Source organism: Protopterus annectens, chromosome 17.part0, assembly GCF_019279795.1.
Source record: "Protopterus annectens isolate FY-2018-M chromosome 17.part0, PAN1.0, whole genome shotgun sequence".
Taxonomy (NCBI): Eukaryota; Metazoa; Chordata; order Ceratodontiformes; family Protopteridae; genus Protopterus; species Protopterus annectens.
The window spans coordinates 400,049,855-400,066,308 of NC_056751.1; the positions used below are offsets into that span (position 1 = coordinate 400,049,855).

At 40.4% G+C, this 16,454-nt stretch overlaps 1 long non-coding RNA gene across 1 annotated transcript in view; it reads right to left on the reverse strand.

The window, feature by feature from the left end:
* Positions 1 to 16,454, reverse strand: part of LOC122791814 — a 251,138-nt gene that overhangs the window by 41,583 nt on the left and 193,101 nt on the right. Inside the window, exon 3 of the long non-coding RNA XR_006363201.1 lies at positions 9,866 to 9,952. This is a non-coding gene — a long non-coding RNA (uncharacterized LOC122791814). The remainder of the gene's footprint in view (positions 1 to 9,865; positions 9,953 to 16,454) is intronic.

Consider the following 16,454-nt stretch of genomic DNA (forward strand, 5'->3'; position numbering starts at 1 on the left):
GCATCAGTATAGTTGAGATTTATTACTATTAAACAACTTATTTATTACAAAAACATGCCTTGCATTGCTCCACATCACCTCATGAGTGTTTTCTGACAGGTTAGTGTATGAATATGTTATACTGATTCAGGACATCTATGACATGTCAATGAAGTGTGGATGATGAGCACTTCATGGTTGTCTCTGTTTCTGCGAGCTACCACTGGTCAAAATTGGAGGGAATGTGTTTTATTTATTCTTACTTGGCTAGTTTGTTTGTAAGTACTTCACGGCAATGTTTTATTCCTTGGGAGCATGTATGCAGTTTAATATACTTTCATTCTTTCTGTTTTGCAAACTTGCCAGAGCTGTTTTATGGCCAGTTTGCTTTAGTAAAAGCAGGGTAGAGATTTGCAGTTAACAGATTTAAATTTGACTGAATAGTGGTTTGTCCAAGTAGTTATTTCAATATTTTAAACCTGTAAGAAATGCAATTAAAACAAGTGTATTTCCGAAATTGAAGTACAGTCCATTTGTCAATGTGCAGTATATATTAAACATTTTAATAAGAACAGAAATACAAAACATGATTAACATATACAATTTTGTAACGATGATTAAATGCAATGCTCCCTGCATAACAGTAATCTACATAATAAGCATATCTACATACTAGGGATGAACAGATATCACACAGCACCTAAAATATTTATCCATGTCCATAAAATGTAAACAAAAATGATTAAAATGAAAAAGTGTCACAGGCGTAAGTCTTGTAAAGCTATATTGTCAATAAAAGCATTAACCAGTTATAATATTAATATTATACTGTTAATCAGTATCAGACCATCAGTGTAGGTAGATTCATCCACCCCCAGGAAAATGTATTCAAGTGTTCATGGTTGCAGGCAAACCATACGATACAGGAGGAGACCCATCATTAGCAGTCAAACAATAATTAATGACTTGTAGTGGTTTGCTGCCAACATCCTCACATCCAGACCCCCCCCCCCCAATGGCAATAGGCATGGACTGTGGATGCAGACCTGACTACATCTGAATTTGTCACATGGAGGCAACATTTGAAACCAGTGTCCTCAGTACTACTTTGTGCTGTCTGTCCGTATACTCTAGGTCACTGTGTAGTTAATGCACATCATACTGTAAGCCAATGAGTCCACACCATCTTCACAATGCTGTGGTAGCGCCATTTGTACCTGCATCATATACCTGCACATATTCTGGTTAATACAGAGTCCCATAATCAAATCAGAGAGAGTCCTGAAGTCATGGCAGTCCTAACCCCCAACACAAACACATATGCATTCACATATCTTATGGGGAATATGTGCACCTCAGAAGTGGTGTGCATTTTTACTGCTTTGTGTACAGGGACAAAGGTGAGACAGTCTTGGCTACCATATGTCCATCATGCACTGCTGAGGCTTTGTGGTCAGTCTGAACTTCTACTGGACCTCCCGTGATGGTGGATGTATGACCTCTCCTCTGGTAGTGTTGCAGGCAGTACCACTGTGTCACCAGTCTATGCCATGTGCATGATGCCACCATTGTTAACTACAGGTGCCCTGCCAACAGTGACCCTGTGTTGATCTGTTGTGCTGGATGTTCCACCAGTGGAGGTTGTAAGAGCAGGAACAAACATGACACCACTGTCTGACACACACAAGTATGCTTATTTAACTTGCTGTGTCATGTATACTAGTACTACAAATTAAACTACAACTATAGCATACACCAACAGACATATCTTGTCATTCAGGCTGTTACAGTAACATAACACAGGTGTCTGAAGGACGGCTATACAGGTGAGCCTTGGTCAGTCCGTCCCTTCAAACACGTAGTAGAACGTGCCATATCATACTGTATTGGGCATTATTAACTTGGTGTTTCCCATACTGACATATGGGTGGTTGGTGTCGGCCCATCTCCCACATCCACGCTACTCCCAGATATGAGGACCCCTCAACTCCCCATGACCAGTGAGTGACAACAAATAATCCTCAACCTCAGTGAGCTGCATCAGCACTGGTGGTCCAGCCCATGTCTGCCCAATGCCCCACATGTTTTCCTTTATACAGAGGAAATCAGTAACCCTTCATCCTACCTCTTATAGAAACATATTGTGGCAACCCATAGTAATTGCTTCTTATACCAGTCCCTGCCAAATCTGGTCCCAATAATGTTTGTGACACCTCTGCCCAGAAGTTACATGCTGCTTGCTTTTGTGCGTGTGTGGAGGGCCTGCAGTAGCATTTCATTTCTTCTGGCTAGTAAAGATTTCCTTGCATTACTTTCACTCAGTTGGCCATACCAGTACATGTACACCAGTACAAGAAACACGTCCATCAGCAGGTGTGTACGGTACACTGTGGGATACTCAAGTTTATAGCCACGCCCCCCCCCCCGCTTATGTACCTCGTTATCATCTACACTTAGTGTAATGTACTGATTCCCTATTTATGTGCTGTAACCATACCCACCACCCTCCTTACTTTTGGAGTTGCGGTTATTTCTTTGACACATCACCCCCCCATTTATATAATATAACCATGCCTCAACATACAACTCTGGAACCACACACTCATTGTGACATGCTCTTTCCAAGTTTCAGATATATGAAGTGCCCTCCCCCACTGGCAGATGGAAAAGTGTCAATGCCATTCTCATAGCTTCACAGTTGCACTGTGACATCCGCCAAAATCTGACAGCCACCACAAAGTCTGATGTTCTTACTGTCATACTTTATCAGGCTGAACTTCCTTAACTCTGAAACTCAAAGCATGCAGATCTTTTCCTGAAATTCCTCTGTCTCATAGTTGTATGATACTTAATATTTGAGAATAAAATAGGTCCAATACTTTATATTATGCCATCTATTATGGCAGCTATGCTAATGAAGCTAGTTAGTGCTACTGGTCTGTAAATCACCACCATTGTGCAACATGCTATCCAAAAGTACTGTTATTTGCTGCGTCTTCATGACCATAAAGCATGTACCAGAATGCTCACATATATAGCATGTGCACACTTGTGGCACCAAAGTATAGTACTATGTCCACATCTCAGTGCCACAATGCAATGGGCATGTATCAGTGGCATGGTGCAGCACTGCTCTGTGTGATGTGCAATTCATAAATGTGCATTCATGTACATGAGGCTACTACCACTTTTGACCTTGAAAAGACCTGAGTGAATGGCTATGATAACTTGAGACACTGGAAAATGCAGAGATCCAGCATGGTGTGATAAGGAGAGGAAGATTTTCCTGTTCTCTCTAGATATAAGAACTTCATGGAGGACCTGCTGGGCAATTATGAGGGATCGCTGTGGAAGATAGTTGCTTGTCATGAGATTGCTGGGACAGTGAGTGATACTATTGGCATCTCCCATTCTGGTCAGTAGTCCCAGCATTGATACAGTGACCTGAAGTGATGCCAACATGATCAGTTTTGATAGTAGGAGGCAGAGGTTCAGCAGATGGAGCTTAAAATGTGGAAAGCATTTTTTTAATACCACTGTCTTCTACCATTTCAGCTGCATATATCAATAAACCCTGTACATACTTTATTTTCTAGTGCCAGAAGAATTGCAGCTGAATATAATTGGATGTCACAAAGGGAGGAAACACCTCTCCAAGCAGTGGGATGTGTATGTCATCTGTACCAATTTACTGCACAGCTGCAACTGTGCTTGTAGTGTGTATGTTTGTATGTGTGTAATCAATATTCCCAGTGTGCAGCCTTCAGCAGGTCCAGTTGTGAAAGATGTGGAGGTGAGACTGCAATCACCTCCACCTATAACAGCTGATGCTTCTGGTGATGGACTATGAGTTGCTGCTTGTTCTGTCTCTAAGTGGGGGCTGGAGGTGATCTGAAGGGATCAGTGATGCCACCCATGTCTACTTTTCAGGAGGGGGACAAAGGCTTATTTTTGAAAGTGGACCATATGGGTTGGACCATTGCTTACTGCTGATTATGGCAACCATTGGTTATGCTGGGAATAATTTTGCAATAATGATTCTACCCAAATGCCATTTTCTTACTAGGAGGAAGTCTATCTCAGCTGCATGTCGGCACTCTTGCTTGCGACCGTCTCTGTTGGTGAACTGTTTCCTAGCCAGTGTTAAGCCATTTACCTGACAGACGTCTAAAATGGCCATTCCTTTATTCCTGCTGCCCACTCATGGGAACCCAGGCAGTCCTCATATCCTGTTCTGTGTGGACCAATATGTGTATTCAAGTCATCTATTATCAATACCAACTCGTTGTCCTGCTTTATTTAGTAGGTCCTGCAACTGCTGTCTGAATGCACACTTTTCATCACTATCACAACTGTAATGTGGAGCATATGCTTCGGTTATGTATAGTGCCCTATCCTTCCAGTGGAGTCTTATTGCCATGAGTGTTGTCACTAGTTCTTATGATATCCTTCACTGTCTTCTGAATTCTCTCTTACCACAATTTCCACACCACTTCTAGTCTATCCTCCTTAAGAGTAGTAGACTCTAGATCCCAAGTGCACTGGCATTGTTGCACTCCCCTTCCATTTTGAATCCTAGCTAAAGATGATGTCCGGCCTCCTTACCATCATATCATCTCCTCCTAAGCTGCATCCTGTCAGTCTACATATATTGTGTGTAGCAATCCTTAGTTCATGTTCATAGGTTCATACTAGGCTATCTGCCCTAGGGCATTTATAAGCCTAGCAAGAATGTGTTTGGCTTTCGCCACCCATTTAAAATTTATTTTGCTATGCCCTTTTTCGAGGTTAGTATACTGTGCCTCTGTCTAACAGTGACACAGAAGTGATACCCAGGGTAAACCTACAATCTCCCATCCACTCATCAAGATTCCTCTTGAAGAGAGTCAATGAGAGACTCTGCCTAACCTGGACTGGGATTTTATTCCAGAGTGAAGGGAGCCTCTGGGTTATGAATCTGTCCCTTCAGCATATCCTATTTATTTCAGTGCTGAGGATCAAGTCTATCGAGCGCGTAGCTCGATGGGATTTGGATTTTCTGAGGTGCAGCATGTCCATTAATTCCGGGTTGGACATGGCTTTATACGTCAGGCACAGATCGCCTCTGAACAGGCGGTATGCCACTGAGTAGAGCTGGAGTTTCTTTAACCGGGCAGCATATGGCATCTGTTTGTGCCCTTTGATCCTCATGGTGAGGTACTTTTGAGGTCTTTCCAGTTGCTGCAGGTGTCTGGCAAGGTACATCCCAAAAGGGGCATTGTACTCAATTATGGGCCTGATGAGGGATGAGTAAAGAGGCACGATGACCTCCCCTGATCTAGATGTGAATCCCTTCATGATTAGGTGGGCTATATAAAATGTTTTTCTAACCACTTTGGCCACGTGGTTGTCAAATGAGAGATTGCTATCAACTTGGGTCCCCAGGTCCCTAATTACTTCTTCTGTACTTAATGGATTACCACCTATGTGGTAATTTGTGGGCACTTTGTTTTTGCCAAAGGGGATGACTATACACTTTTTGGCATTTAGCTTGAGGCCATGGCTCTGGCACCAGTTGTCTGTTTCTATGAGGCCCTTTTGGAGGATGCTTGTGTCGGCTGGAGAGTTGATTATGGCGCCCAGTTTGCAGTCATCTGCGAACTTGGTCAGCCACAGTCCTTCCGTGTTGGCCTGTACCTCTGAGAAATATATACCAAACAAGAGAGGACCCAGGACTGAGCCTTGTGGGACACCACTTGTAACTGGTTTGGAGTCTGACATGGCTCCAGCAATTCTAACCATGTGGGTTCTCTGTCCTTGAGCCAGTTTGCAATCCATCTAGTGACATAGGGGTTTATATTTAAGCTGGTGAGCTTATCTATAATGCCCGAGTGGGGTATTGTATTGAAGGCTTTTGCGAGGTCCAGGTAGGCTGTGTGGACCACCTTCCCCTCGTCAATGGCCTTGGTGACTGTTTCAAAGAAATCAACCAGGTTTAAGGGGCAGGATCTGCCCTTAACAAAGCCGAACTGGGTAGGATCCAGTGTCTGTAGGTCCCCAATATCTTTATTTATGAGGTCCATGATGATCATTTCCATAGCTTTGCAGACCAAGCTAGTCAGGCTTATGGGGCGATAGTTTCCAGGATTCATTGAGGCACCACCTTTATGGAGAGGGACCACTGTTACTGTACGCCACTCTTTGGGCACATATCCTGTAGTAAGGCTGAGATTGAACTGTAGTTTTATGTTTGGGTTTAGCTCTTCTTGGAGTTCATGTAGGATGCAGCCCATGACACCATCTGGTCCCATTGATGCTGTGTTTTTTGCTTTAGAGAGGGCGGCTCTTACCTGAGCATCTGAGATGTCAGGGGGCAGCACTCTGCTGGGATAGATATTTGCCCTTTTGGTGGGGAGGGGGGGGGAGAAGTTTGCGCTGAACCTGTCATCTAGGATGTTGGCAATGTCTGTGGGTTTGGTGTATTTTTTGTCATTTTGGACTAATTTTGAGCATATCTGGGAATTACCACCCAGGTTCCTAACATAACTAAAGAAAGCCTTGTGATTATCCTTAGTGTCCTGTGCATTTTTTCTCTCGAAGCTGGCCTTGGACAATTTTATTAGTGCCCGTAGTTTTTAGCTAATACTGATCAGTGATGCCTTCCCTTTTTGGGATTTTGCTCTATCATTTAGTAGCTTCCTCCTTCTATTGTATAGTTTGTTTATGGCTGGGGTCCACCAGACAGGACGTCTGCCTTTGGAGGATTGGGTCTTGGTTTTATTTGGGATCGCATGATCCATGCATTCCTGAAGGTGTTCATAGAATGCGTTTATAAAGGATTCTGCGGTCTGGGCCATATTTTCCACAGGCCCGGGGGCTTTGAAGGATTCCACCTCGGTTTTGAGGAGTGTGAAATTTGCTTTAGATCAGTTTTTCACTGTGGTTTTCTTGGCAGGGGATGGGGTCGGGATGTGAATATCCAGTGAGATTAGTTTATGGTCTGATCTTACCAGTGAGGGATACACTTCTGGTCTGGAGCATAGAGTCCCCATGTTGGTGATGATCAGGTCCAGTATGTTTTCCCCTCTTGTGGGAGTGGTAACAAGTTGTTCCATAGCATTTGAGTTTATAAATTCTAGGAACCTTTGGGCTAGGGTGTTGGAGCTAGAGTAATGCTCCCAGTCTATGTTTGGGTAGTTGAAGTCGCCCAATATAATGGTGTTTGGAGAGACCTTCATATTTTCCAGTGTTCTCAGGAAGGCCGAGTGGGGTTCCTGGGTTTGGGAGGGTGGTCTGTAGCAGGCTATAAACTGGAAGGCAGTTTTACCCACTGTTAGTTGCACATGGATAGTCTCTGATGCTTCGTGCTTTGCCACCAACCTGGAGGTGTGGGTATCTTTGATGAATATCGATACTCCCCTCCTTTTGTGGTTCGGTCCAAGTTTTGGGGCCGAAAAGCATGGTATGAGGTATAACCTGGTAGTGCTGGGGTGCTCTCGGGAGCCCTGAACCAGGTTTCTGTTACTGCACAGATATCGATGTTCTCCATGCTAAAGAGAGTTTCGAGTGCGTGCATCTTGAGGTTTAGACTTCTGGCGTTGAGTAGCATTACTCTTAGTTTCTTATCCCTTGTGATACCTATGGAGGTGGGTTTGTCTTTTGAGCCTTGCCTAAAAAAGGCACTATGGGGGGTAGCAAGAGCCTTTGCCAATATCCGAAAGCCCAGGGGTGACAGGTGCAAGCCGTCCCTAGCAAAGCATCATGGCTTGTCAAGCATATCATCCCAAGCTGACAGGCATTGGATCCCCTTTGAATGACACCAGTACTTAAGCCAATTGTTGAAATTGATCATCTTGTCTTCATATTGTGGCATCATTCTTGGTGAGGGCAAGATGCTACTCAAGGTCAGGGTCATACCGGCCTGGGCTACATGCTCAGAGAGCTCCTCTATGTCTCTTTTCATGTAGTCCAGGGAGGTATGTCTCAGGTCATTCACACCAGCATGGACAATGACTGAGTCATATTTGTACTTGCCTTGGAGTGACCTGAGTGCTTTTGTTATATGGCGGATCCTAGCACCCGACAGGCTGCTCACTATGACCCTCTCCTTGTTCAGCCTGGTGAGCGGGACGTCAGTGTGCCTGACGATAGAGTCACCTATTACAAGTGCATCAGGTGTGTTGTTTAGTCTTAAGGGCTGTGACTGTTCAGCACACTGGCTTTGTGAGATATGTGTTGCACGTGTTTTGTTTTGCGGTAGCGGTTGCTTGGGTGTCTGCTTTGGAGGTCTCTGCTGCTTAGGCAGATCTTTATTTAGAGCCTCCGAGTATGTTTTTGTGTGATTATGTGTTTGGTTTGCTGTCATGGTAGGTCTATGTGAGACTGGAATTGTAGTGAGTGTGGTTTCCTTCTCCTCCTGACTGGTTATGCCAGTACTGAGTTGAGAAAGCTTAGCCTCCAGTTTGGCTATATGGTTGCATCTCTCACATGTGTTGGAATTTGTTGGGAGGAGGAGAGGGTTGTCTGTGTACATGAGGCAGTTGTAACATTGCCTCAAGATTCCCAGATTCACCAGCTGGACCGGAGAGGAATCTTGATGAGTGGATGGGATGTTTGGTAGGTTGACTGACTTAACATATGGCTTTTGCTTAATAGAGCTGTCTCAGGTAATCCAAGCTGGGCAACTGGACAGTGTCCAGTCAGTAAGCTTATTGACCTAAAGCTGCTGTGCCTCACTGGCAAGTATTGGCACACACACACCTCTCACCACTAGCATGGATCCCTTGCTTAGGTTGGTGTAGGGAGGGCCCTCAACTCACTAATCACCTGCAAATACCATGCCCATTTTTTGGCAGCATTCATCAACATGACTGAACCATTCAGTTAATTTTTATAGCATTGCATGGTTAGCCCTGATGGCACATAGTTTGTGATCCATGTTCTCCTATCTAGAGGATAGTGTGCACTACATCTGATCCCCCAAGTGACTGGTCTATATAAATCTTCCCTCATAGGTACCATCTAGACAATGTGCTGTTGCCATACCTCTCAACCTCTTAGCACAAGAAATCTGGAGAAAGCCAAAAAGAATAGGGGAACAAAGACACAAAAATAGGGACAGATTTCAGTTATTGGTCTTATAATCTCAGAATGTTAATAGAATAAAATGTGTGCATTGGCATATATTTTCTGAATGATATAACAACTGAAACACAAATGTCTGTCATTATTTAGAGACTTCAGTATTCAATGATTTGCAGGAAACCCACAAATTTTATGAGGAATAGACAAAAAATATGAGGCAGAATTCTGGACACTCTCCAAAAATCTGGATAGTTCAGTAGTATAGATGCTGCCCACAACTTCATTTTTTAATGAGTTAGAGGTGGAGACACTCAATTTTTTGGTAGATGGGAGGAACCCTTCAAAGATACAAGGACAACATGCAAACTCCATACAGGCATTGGCTGGTGGTCAGGATCAAACATTATACCTTGTGGATGGGAGGCTAAGATCTTAGACATTATATGAGAACTGGTCTATCTACACCTTACTGTAAGAAGAAATCAAAACAAAAAAGGGAATTTAGCTCAGATAAATACTGGTGATGAGAGCTAAATATAATGACTAGTACAAAATGACACATTTAGTTATTCAATTTTTAAACAAGAAAACCAATACCATTGCCTACTTGATACTGATATCCTAACATTATAGTCAACAAAACTGGATATAGAAAGATAGATCCAATAAGGAAGATTTCTATACTCCTCGCGTCTGTTGAACAACCTTGTTTATTTCATGGAAAAAGATACATCTCAAGTGATTAGTTGCAAGATAATTTGTTTACAAAAGTTGAGTATCTGTTTCAGAACCACAACAAATCTGGACATTTTACTTTTCTTACCTTCAAGTCAAAGCCTAAATTCTCTTTAGATGCTATGAGGATTCTGACTTGACTTCAATCTGCTCCTGGCTTTCATCTTACTCGACTCTAGGGAGACATTATTATTGATTTAAAAAGAAATTCCAAACATTCCCACATAAAATTGATCAAAATATTTATTTTAGATAAGCTGAAAATGATGCATGTTCCTAGTTAGGATATTCTTGAAAATTCATTAGCGATTCCTAGTTGATGAAATATATTTTTTGTAATTTAATAAAAAGAGTGGAAGTGACTGAGTGGAAAATCATTTTCTGTTGACTGCAACAGAAGAGAGATTCTGATAGATGCAGAAAGAACATTTATATAGATAAAACTCTTCAAGACAAAATTTTAGACACAGAATTCTAAAGTAGGATTCCAGTAAATACAACAATGTGATTATCAGAGGTTAACTGGATTCTGTGAAGGCTAGTGTTTGAATACATTTTCCAGAGACAGTTTATGTTAAGCTCTTGAAATACCAATATGTTTATTCCAGTATGACAACAGCAAAATTACAGGACATTTAGAATTATTTAAAACACACCTTTCAGCTGATCTTCCAAAATGACAAACGCTTCTTGAATTGTTCAGATTCTAATATCACAGACATTTCAAACACCTTTATTAAATTACTATAAAGCATATGAATCATACATTAATAGAAAACAAACCATACTAACATTTTCAAAACCATGCATTATACATTTTTTCTTTTTTTAAAATTATTCACTTCAAAATTACATGAATGGCTAAATTCCTGCCTTCTCACTCCTGTTCCTCCTGAACATTATTCTGCATGTATTGCTCCCACATTTTCCATTTGCTTCTATGTAATTTGCACCTTTTACTAAATCTCCTACCTGTGGTTCTTTATCCCATTTAAAATGTTCAGTATTTCAGTTACAGTTGGTTTAGATTTTGATTTGATTTCCATTTTTGAGTAGCTGTTTTTTTGGCAGCCAATAGCATTAAGCTTATGAACCTATCTTCTGAAGAAGTTCCATGTTCAAGAAACAAAAGAACTAAATCTTTAAAAAAAGTGATTTGTGCCCAGTTTGTGTTTTTTTATGTTTTATAGTTATTTGTGGTACTTAGGAGATCTAGTTTAATTTAGCTAATATTTTAACAATGTTACACTGATATCATACGCCTTCTCATTTCTTGCAACTAATACTGTATTATGCACCTGGGTTATGATTGAAAAAAGGTCAATTACCCAGTTATCAAACTGTAAACTAAAATAAATATACATATACAAATATACATTTCCTTAGTTGCAGCCATTTACTCCCCAAACATTTCTGACAGAGTGCTCTGTAAGGAATTTATAGTTTGCCAATTCATTACACTCCCCAAAAAATATGTTCCTGGTTACTTCTCTTTCTCTCTCTCATCACATCACCAGCATTTGCTGTCTACAGGAGGAAAATTTCTCTTAAGTCTGCTTGGAGTATCACGTTAAGTGGGATCCTCCCCATAGAAAAGATGGTTTAGGCTTACCTGATTTGAAGGGATACTTTAGAGCTACATGGTTAAGGCCTGTATACATAATACAAGAGTGTAAATCAAACAGTAGAGGTATGGTGATGAAACAGGGGAGACATTTGCGAAACAAGAAGAAAGTAGGATTTTCAATGCAGATCCTTAAGGAGAACAACCACCAGACAGATTATACTCCTAAAGTTGCAGGAGTATTCCAAGAACTAAGTCAATATAAGAATGGAGAAAGGAGATTTTGGCAATAGGGTTAACCGAATGTATGGGTATAAAAAATATGTACATTGGGGCTAGAGTTTACTGGAGAAAACTGATAAAGGAAGCAAATAACACAAGAGGGAAAAGTAGGAGTGGGATGGGGTGAGGTCAAGCAGACATTTAGACTGCAGGTTAGAGACTGCTTTTCCTACCAGTGAATGAAGTCAGAGTATAGGCAAACGCAATAGGATAGGGGAGTGCCAAGTGAAAAAACATCACTGATATTAAAAATGGATAATTAGTAGAGCATACAAAATACTGCATGATAACTATAGGAAGAACTTAGAAAAAAATAGGGAGGGAGACTGGAAAGGCCATTTAAAAAGGGACAATGGGGAAGACATCTATAGGCAACAAAGTCCAGAAGTCACAGACGTTCATTTTCAAATACAGTACCCTGCAATAATACAGTTTGCATTTAAAATTTAACTTTTCTGGTGACTCTGTTCATGAAGGAAAAAACATCTAATTACAGAATCATATCACTATTTTTTGCACTGATTATGAAGACACTTGCCTGTCTTTTAATATAAAATATACAATGTTACTCCCCTCAGTTCACTTTAAATACTTTCCATAGCTTTCATTTATTGCTGCTAGTGAAACATTTTCTGTTATTGTCTGGTGTTCTTTTAACTGACTGTAAAATTTGATCTTTTATAAAATGCAAATATTTAATTGGAATATAGTCCAAGTCTGAATACGGTTAAACATAATTACATTTACTGTTGCCAAAATGTGCAAATCTTTTTAATTTACAAAAGAAATTATTAGTATGCTGCCTTGTTTCACAACTATCATATAGACCTATACTTTAGCATAGCACTTTTTATAACTCATGAAGGTGCTCCAAAACTCTGCAATACATGGCCACAGCTACAAGTGGAAATAGGCATATATAACGTTTTTCCTTGCTCTATCCAATACCACCAAGGCTCTCTAGTATTTGTCAATAACATATAAAACACGTAGTTTAAATGCAAATGCTGTTTAAGATAGTAATTTCTGATATTAACAGTAGTTTATGGCAAAGATTTATCTGGTATAAAACTTTATTTTCATTATTATGAGTAAGTAGGGGGACTTCAGAGAGTTTCATGGTAAAAACTGAGCACAATCCCTTTGGAAGAGCAGTTTAGTATCAGTAGCATAGCTAGGGCAAGGTGATAAGGGCAATCACCATGGGCACCGTCTTGTCCAGGGTGCAATTCACCTATATCAAGCACTGGCCCAAAATGACTTGGCTGCACAGGTAGAGGGGGCAGTGGCGCAGTGCAATAAAGACAGTCTCTCTGGGTTATACCTTTGGTACCTACACATTTATTTATAACAAAAAGAATATATATAAGTATTGGAAATTGGCTAAATTCATTGACCAGATTGAGTCAAGCAATTTAACTGTGCTACTGTGAACTGGAACTGCTGAAATCAGAAAAAAAAAAAGTTTATACATATGCTATGCGGCTTATGCATACAATGTGCAAAGTTGGCAAACTACCAAAGGGATTGTTGGAGGGAACTGTTTAATTCATTTTGAGCACTTGTGTTGTGTTTTGTGAATATAACATAAGGTCAGCCACTGAATGGGTCATTGGGAGAAATGTTTCATTTTGGTGCTTGCTCATACTTGGACATTGGTATTTCGGCATACTTGGACAGACTACTGAAGCGGTCATGGGGGGATGATTCATTCTGATGCTTGTGTGTACTTGGACAAACTGCTGAAGTGATCTTTTGGGGGGGAATGATTAATTCTGGTGTTATTTGAGTGCTTATGAATACAGACAAACTGCTAAAGGGGGATGTTTCATTCTGGTGCTTGTGCACACTTGGACAAACCCTTGAAGGGGTCACTGGGGAAAATGATTAATTCTGGTGCTTGTGCATATATGGAAAAACTATGAAGGGGTGGTTAGGTGAAAGGATTCATTCTAGTGCTTGTGCATACGTGGACAAACTGCTAAAGAGATCTCTGGGGGCAAATAATTAATTTTGGTGAAGTCTGAGTGCTTGTGCATACATGGACAAAATACTAAAGGGGTTGTTGGGGGAAATATTTAATTCTGATGTCACTGAAATGCTTGTGTATACACAGACAAACTAATGAAGGTATCACCAGGACAGTAAAAGAAAGCAAGCAAACAATGCAGCTACACTTTTTGATAGGAAGCAATGCAGAAGAGTCCAGCATAATTTTAATGTATATTCTCCTTGATTTTAAAACAGGAGTATAGTAAATCCTTTGATTATTACTCAATGAAGATTAAACCCTGATGATCAGGCTCATTGAAATTTAAGTGTTTTCTTTCAGGAGGGGACAGGCTCCCCTGTATCCGCAATGTGAGGGCGAGCCACCCACACCCCCCAAATCTATTACTAGTCTCTTCTTGGTCAATGATAAAGTAACCTCTCTCTCATGAAAGCAGCATCAGTGGGGCATACATCTCAATCTTGTAATTAAAGAACTCTGGACAAAGCCTAATATAATGGAATCAAAGACCAAAAACTAGGGACAGGTTTTAAATATTGCTCTTCTAAAGTGTGCACTTAGAAAGTTGCTAGAATAACAGCGTTTATATTAGTATGGACTTTCTGAAGGGAATGATGTCTGAAATAAAAATATATGCCACTATTTAATGAGTCCAGTCCTCATTGATTGATTGCCAGAAAACCACAATTTTAATGAGGTAAACATCTGGATGTTCTGCAAAAATCGGGACAGTTGAGAGGTACTCAGGAGCTAGCGCTAAGTATTCAGCACATGCTGCTTAATACTCTGAATGTTCATTGTTACCTAGATGAACTAAGGAGAAAAAACTCAATCAAAATCCCTTTGTCTAATCTAAAATTAGGCCTTCTTGTATTCTGTATCTTTAATAGGCTTCTTGATGTCTCCATTAGAGTACCTTGAAGTAATCACAATAACTGCAGATTTGCAGAATAACAAATTGTGCTGCCCAAAATATTATACTGCATGGATGAGCCAGAAATTGGTGTAAGGCTTTGGAAACCTTTTTTCTTCCTTTGGTTTTAAGCTGCTGAAGAGCATTATAAAATAGGATAGGTATATGGTATGCAGTATACAAATAGTTACTGGATTTGATATTTAGAATTACCACTGGGCTTTTAAAAAAGGTGTGTTATAATTAAAAGAAGCTAACTTTAGCTCAGACATTTCCTTTACTGCCGACTAACATGAGAATTGGATATAGACCTACCATGGATGGGTCTGTGCAGTAACAAAGAAATGGTAAGTTCATAGGTTAGTACTAAGCCATCTGCCCTTGTGTGTCATTTTAAGTCTAGCCAAATTTTATCACAAAAGTAAGAATCGAACCCTGTACCTTGTGCATATGAGATAAACTTAGTACGACTCATACTGTCAGAAGCAATTTAATCCAAGAGACTATTTTTGCTCCTCTTTTTCCACAATAATTTATTCTGTTGTTTACTTGCTTACACTTTACATTTATCTTTATTTGATATGTTTGGGGATCATTTCATAACTGAAAAAAGTGTCTCAGTGGTACAGCCTATATTGTCTAGTAGAGCACACCTCTGTTGTTAAACAGTAAAACACACTCAGTGCAAGTGTCTAGTATCTTATTCTGCCACTGGGGCATGCTGTTAGCAGACAATAAACCACACATTCCTATGCAGATGGTCCAGTGTTTAGTAAACTAGCACTGACTATTAAAATATTGTGTTACAAGGAGCTGTCAATATGTTGTAAACCAAATACCAGAAAAAACTCAAAACTCGCCCTTTCTCAATGCATATAGCTTTCTACAAGGAGTAAGTCTGGGGCTTGCTTTCCTGTGAAGGCTGCTTTCACTGTTTGAGCTGTACTGTTGTAGTCCGTCAACAGAGAAGACATTGCTTGATTTAATGGAGTGGACAGACATATTAAGATCAATGAAAGAGACTACAGAAAGTCAATGAAACCCAAAAAGTCACAAGTTTGATAAAACAAATGAACACAGTAATTAGGACTGTTCATAGAGGTTCATGCAATATAACAGAATTAGACAGGATACATTATTTTGTAGCTAAATTAATAACAGTCTTACCACAAAAACACAGGGTAGTAAGGAAAAGGAAGGGGAGAAATGAAATTACATCATACAGAAAACTATAAAGCAATTAAGACAAGAAGTGCCACTGCAGTATCAGAACAAATCAGGATCTGTCATGCACTACCACAAATATTAAACTAACAGCGAAGACTTTATAAGAACTTACATGAGTGCATGGATCGTGCAATCCCTAACAGAACCAAGATGCTATCCTCCAAAAAAAGGAAGCCAATCTGGTGGTCCCCTGCCATAAACAAACTCTACAACAGAAGAAAGAAACTGTTGCAAAAAAAGAGTAAAATCCCATGATTGGAGAAACTCCTTGGTCAGCTTCAGTAAGAAGCTGAGATCCCTCATAAAATCCTCTGAAGCTAGTTATGAAAACAAAATCGCCACTGACTCTAAAGACAACCACAAAGCATTCTATAGCTATGTCAAGAATCTCAATGGCAACACTCAGATCTGCTCTGAGTTACAGCACAATGGCACTAAATATACAAAACCAACGGATATTGCTAACATCCTGGTAGATAGGTTCAGTGCTAACTTTACCCCTCTGTCATCCCCTAAAGGGCCCATCTCTATACCAGAAGAATGCAAAGTTCCTGTAATCACGGCTGCACAGGTAAAAAGCACACTATCCAAAGCCAAGAACACAGCATCCATGGGACCTGACGACATCCCAGGCTGTGTTCTACATGAACTACAGAACAAACTGGCACCCCACCTAAGTA